The sequence below is a fragment of the Aptenodytes patagonicus genome, chromosome 22 (genome assembly GCF_965638725.1).
Source record: "Aptenodytes patagonicus chromosome 22, bAptPat1.pri.cur, whole genome shotgun sequence".
NCBI classification, from domain to species: domain Eukaryota; kingdom Metazoa; phylum Chordata; class Aves; order Sphenisciformes; family Spheniscidae; genus Aptenodytes; species Aptenodytes patagonicus.
Window position 1 is genome coordinate 2,930,202 of NC_134970.1, and position 6,348 is coordinate 2,936,549.

Here is a 6,348-nt window from a genome sequence, read left to right on the forward strand (position 1 = left end):
TGTTGCAGTAACTGAGTCTGCACTGATTGCAGTAAACGGTGTCAGAGAAGTCTTTTCTCTGTGACTCTTGGAAAAACCCTCTGTTCTTCTGCTTCCTGTGCTTGGCAAGAAGAAATCTAACCCTGATCGAAGCTGGCATTCCAGGAAATGCTTGGGAAAGGGGTGTGTGCATCAGCTTTGCCTTGGGGCCCGATAACTTCTGCAGCAACAAAACAGCCCGCGTCTTTTCTGCTGTAAAAACATCTTGTCTTTTTGCAGGGAGAAATTTTCAAGGACTATTCAATGATTGCGTTACAGAGATACGGACAATTTTTGAATGGCATTGTATACCGACAGTCCGGCCCCTCGGAGAAGTGGTCTGGCTAGCTTCTGGATGCTTCCCTGCTCTCCCTTCGGTGAGGAGGCAAGGTCTGGAGACGAATGGTGGGATTAGTTCCTTTCAGTTCTCAGAAGGGTTGAATGCTGAAGTCCAAACATTTCTTGTGCCAGAGACCTGTTACAAAGCCTGTAATGTCACTGCTAGAAGATGAGCAGGATGGTGGATTTTACATGAGGTTTTGAGGGTATGTCTGCATTTGGTGAGGTTGCTGCCTGATGCTAGAGTTTCAGACCCAAACAGTGGGTGAGAACACTAACATCTGAGCATTAACTTTACTGCTCTTTTCCCACCGTTGAAGTGGAGAAGCTCCTCTTCTACCAGCTCTTATCTCAAGTTTTGCTTTAGCTCTGTTGCCTTTTTTATTTGAGGAAGCACTCGGACCCAAAATAAGTTAGGCTCAGTGTGTACAGCTCGCTGAGAGGGGTACCACGGTGTATCAACCTTACTGTAAATTTGCGCTTGCATTGCTTTTCTTGGTGGCCATGTGTGTATGGATTAACACAAGATTAGTTTCCAGAGCAATTTGAAACACCGATGAAATGAAATTTGTAGTTAGATTTTTACACCTCAGGAGGCCTTTTAAGAGAACTGGGGAATGAAAGGAGAGACTCTCCTCTCACGGCCCCCCAGAGACTGGATGTCTTGGTCTGTTGGTGCTGGGCGGTGTGCCCTTCCACTTTGGGCGTCTGATGTCAGGCAGCAACTTCTGTTTGCTACTGTGTACGCTGAGTTGGTGACGTAAGATAACCTCCATAGAATGCCCACTCGAAAACAGATGGAGACCATCTCTTCTCTTTGGCATCCTCACTGGCTGTCTTCAAAGTTTTGATGAGCAGAGGAAGATTGTACCTTTACAGCAAGAGGAGCTGACGGTGTACGCTGTATATATTGCACCTGTCTTACGGATAAGTGGTGAACTCGAGCTTTCCAGAGTTTTCCTTTTGCCACTTTTGCAGACTCTGAATTCACTTTAAAGCGTATGACAATACCCAAGACTTAATTTACTGCAGTGACGTTATCTTTCTATATTCTAGCATTGAAATATGTAAACCACTGAGTATGTTCCTGACATGACACCCGGACAGGTGGGTGTAATGGAGTTGCTTTGTGGGCATTGTTCATCCAGAAAGTCCCCTGCCCGGTGGTGGGAGGTGGGAGAAAAGAGTGTGCCTGTCTGTAGGTGGAGGTAGCAGGGAGTGAGCTCGTGTAGTGAACTGTCTTCCTGTTCGGTGACGGCAGAGGCGTAATACTGCTTCGCGTTTCAGACATCAGCAGGTGCGGGATAAAGTTCCTGTGCCAGCGGCTCTTAAAATGACAATGTGCAATATTGACCTTTTTTTTTTTTTTTTTTTTTTTTTTTAAAATGCAGAAAGCAAGCTGCAGATCATAATTAAGAGCAGGCATCTGGAATTTTCTGGTTTGCATGATGGCTTACGAGTCTGCTCTAGAAAATATATATAGCTATTAATAAATAGCAGCACTTTTAATGGTTGTTTTAGGTTGGCCAATTTTATGCCCACCAAGCGTGTGGACTTGAGAGCAACATTGCAGACGAGGATTAGAATTTAAAAATAATTAATGAGCACTAAAGACTTGCAATTTAATTGCTTCCCTTTCCTTGTCCCCTATGGAGAAAAGCCAAGTTTATTTGTTTAAAAGTTGTGTATGTGCACACATGCACTTAATTTTTTGTAAACTGTATCACTTTCAGCATAGGTATGCAAGAGAACCAAACGCTAACGTAGCTTGTCAGTCGTGCTTGGCCTAGTTTCATGCTCTTCTCCAAGTAGCTTCGTTAAGATTGCACTGCCGTAGCTGGTTGATGAGATACACATTCACCTTCGGGAGTACCTTCTTCAGAGAAAGTTAGTATGAAAACGCAGCCTGTATGTGTTGGTTTCAATCTGGCGATATCCAGCTTCCTGACAGATAGCACTGGGAAGATGATTGCTTTTGCTTCTTGAGCACCTGCCTAGGAAAACAGAAGTCCCATATAGGATTATAATCTCGGGAGGCAGTTGGGAAAGCAAGTTGAAAGGGGAGGGGAGGTGGGAGAGGAGAGGCTTGCTCCCCTTTTCTCCATTACAACTTTCAGGTCACTTAAGGTAATATTATCTTGTATATATGCTGCCTCATTAAACACACATTTACTAACAAGTATATAACTGCCAGCTTTTTTGGATCACATTCCTGACAGAGCACGGTGTCACTGTGACTTCTTGCAGCTTGGTTATGTGGATTGCTGGTATTTTACTAGCTCACTTCAGGAGCAGTTTGCAGCTCTTGCAACTTGTTTTTAATTTAGTGTAGGGAAGGTGGGGGTTAATATAGGCTCTCTTTTAATTATCATGTTAAGCAGTCCGTAATATGGGTATAGTACCGTGTTGGTTTAAAAAAATAATAATGCAGCATTACAGAAACATTTTATTACGTTACAATTCATGTTGCTGAAGTAGCCACGGTATTGTTGAATGCTTGATAATATTTGCGTCGGTTAATTCGGTGGTAGAATTAGACTGGATGAGCATGGAAGCTGAACATCTGTCCTGCTTCTGGAAATCTCTTTTACATGTCACTGCTGCTGTGTAATAGTACTGCAGAGTTGAAAAGCTTGCACTGCTGTTGCTGTGTGCGCTGTGTCTGGCTTTTTTTGAGATCCTGAACTGTCAGGATGCCACTAGCAACACGTGCTGCTAGCAGAAACAATCCATGGAAAGCAGAAACGTGTTAATAATACCCTACGGGTTATAGAACCATACTTGTTCAGTCTTACCTGTTTTCAGAGAATGTGATCCTAGTAATGAGAGTGATGGAGGAAAGTGCTTGGTTTTTTTCTTAACAGCAGCTTAAGTCTAGATCCTTGTTTCAGAAATTTGTGTTCAGCAGTGACGGCTGAATGTAATTCCTATGCACTGTCTTTGGCACATTCAAGTTGCGTTTTGCAATAGGTCAGGAAGTGATAAAATTCCTTGAATTTGAGAATTTGTTGTTTTAACTTAGAGCATCCTAAGACTTCGGTATCCATGCAATCTTTGGTATAGTGGAGCATGCATTATAGTATGAAAGGCTTTGGCTGTTCAGTGGTTTGTTTGGGATAATTTCTCCCTCTGATACGTTTTCAAACCTCAGCTCTCTAGCAAATAGATTCTTCTTGTTTTTTATAGCGTACATTTTAACCGCAGTGAAGGCTGCTTACGTGCGTATCTTCCTTTACGCAGCTTTTCAAAATGCAGTGAGATGCATTAATGTCAGATTCCCTCATGACTTCAACTTTCATGCGAGAACTTCTGCAGGTTGAGACCGGGTGAAAGAGCTAGCCTAGCGCATCGACGCGGTTTCTCAGGTGAGCACAGGCGCAGAGTTCTGATCCACTTCTGTAGCATTTTTCTAGTGCTGAGGTCAGAACCTACAGTTCTGACAGGCTACCCATGGTTTATTCATATATCTTTTAGTTACCTTTTGCTACTGTTTTATAGCATTTTTGTATGTACTCATGTTTTACTATACAATTTAACCTCTTCCATTTTTAATGCATATTTGTTTACAAGACACATCTCAGTGTTGTATCAAGAGGCTATCTTGGTATTGTCAGCTATGAAAATAAACTACATCCGTAGTTAAGGAACATTGTCAAAGTTGACAGGTATTTTAAAACTTGATGTTTGAGTTTTGAGTGTCCATAACAATTTTGTTCTGTTTCGTTCCGTAGTTCTCCCGTGTAAGAAATACGCGTACCTTCTGGCCTCTGAGGTCATGGGTATGGATAGTTTATTTTGTCTTAATAATCATGGAGCACGGTATTGCAAACAAACAGCCCGAGCCCCACAGGATCACACTCGGCGGATAAGTTGAAAATCCATTAGAATTGCAATCATGTCGCTTAGAAGCTATTCGGGATGTTTTAATAAGGTGTAGTATGTCTTGCCTAAACAGGAATTTTTATGGTTTGATTTGAATTTAATTAAACAGTAATTGGCAATGGCCTGCTGTTTAGTCTGAACAGCATTAGCAAATCTGCTTAATGTGGAAGCCTTTGGCTATTGCCATCAAGTTGAGTGGTGGTTAATATGTGACATCCTAAAGTTGATCTGCTGAAATCAGAGGCTGTCAGATGGAGATTAAAAGATAAAACGCAGTGACAGTTGTTTTACACAGTCCTTCGGGGCTATTACTGCAAAAGGCTTTGTCTTGGATCAACATCTGTGGACACGGCATTCCACTTTGTTTGAGCGACTAGTACTGACCGTGTAGGAGCCCTTCGTAAAAGCTGATTCTGGACAGAGAAGAATTTTTGAAAATAGAACCAAATCTTTTCTCCATGGCCTGCTTTTAGTCGTAAGGGTATAATATAGGAGCTAGAAAGCTGCAGTAATGGCAGTGCTGCCATATTTCTGCAATCTGTGTTTATCATCAACAGACTTTCTGTTGAAATTTCCTGGCTGTCTCGGTGCCATCTGAAGCAGAAAGGTTAAGCTTTGGTTTTGGGTGTCTAGTGGATCTTGAACTGAGGAATATTAGTCTTGCCTTTGTACAAAGAACAAACAAAAATAAGGGAGAATATGTTCACTGCAGAACGTTGATTCTTTTTGGAGGATGCGGCTTTGCTGACTCTAACCATGCTTTGCAAAAAAAAAAAAAATGTGACCTGCAAGGTAAGAAAGCTGGGCAGGGCCCAATGTTTCTTCGTGAATGTGTACGCTAATGTATTTCCCTTTTGGGGCAGCAAGATGTCCGCTTCATATAAAGTATTCTACAAAAAAAAGTAAAACTGACGAGAATTTATTTTTGTTTACCCCCTCCCAAAGAATGTAGTAGACGACTTTGACTGTGGAGCTATTCCAGACATCTGATAAAAAGCATACTTTGAGAGCCAAAAACTTGTTTTTAGATGCATCGTTGAACTGCGACTGGAATAGCTCTCCTCATGTGAACGTACCTGTGTGCACGTGCGCGCTGCCTGGTGTGTTCATTACGCAGTCTGGCTTCCAGATTTGTATAAGTAACGCTTACCGTGTACGCTCGGAGCAAATACTGCACGGTGCAGTTGCCACTTTTACATGTTTTGCACATGCTGGTGAGGTTTTTTTGGGGCTTTTCTTTTTTTTTGTTTTTAGTCCTCAAATCAGTTATACCACAGTGTGGACTAATTGGTTGCCAAAGGTTATTTTTTAAATGCATCTTTGACATTGTTGTATGCCACATCTTCTAAAAAAAAAAGTGTCTTAAATGTGTCTTTGAATAGTTTTATGTTCACGGAACAAAAGTTTGGACTTCTTTTTTACTTAAAACACTTGCTTCTCTGTTGAGACCATGCATTGCAGAAGGTTTTCATCTCAAAGTAGGGTTTTTGGCAGGGGGTGTAACAGGATAATTATGAACCTTCGGAAAACAGGGGTCTTTTAATGGAGACACTGAATGAACTGTAAGCAGCGCACACAGTAAGGAGAGGGGAGGAGAGGTTGGAAGGCGTTGTGTTTGGAGCCCATTTCAGTCCTTGAGCAGTACATGCAGCAGTGCTGTACTAATAACTGGAAGCTGTTGTTTTTTGATTTATTTTTTCATTGTTTGGGGTTATTTTTTTCCTTTTTTTCTCTTTTGAACACAGGAAGGCTTTGAGGATGGCCTCTGCATGGTTCCTAGTGTGTGCTGTGTGCTGGGGGGGGGGGGTTTACAATACCTGGGTTTGCTCTAGGCTCCTTGAGATGTGTTGTGATTTTTTTGGCTAGCATGTCTTAAATCTTCAGGCTTTGAAACTGCTTTATAGAATTGTGTTGACTTTTTGTTCTGCTGTTGTTCAGTTGCACAGAGTTTTATATATATGATGTACTAGTTTTTAACGTTGATTCTCTGTGAACAGGGTTGAGATTATTCATTGTAGTTTAAAAAAAAAAAGTTGTATTCTAAAACTCCCTTTTAAAAATCTTGTTTGTATTCTGTTGCAGTGTTACCAGATGGCCTTATGTACGTCA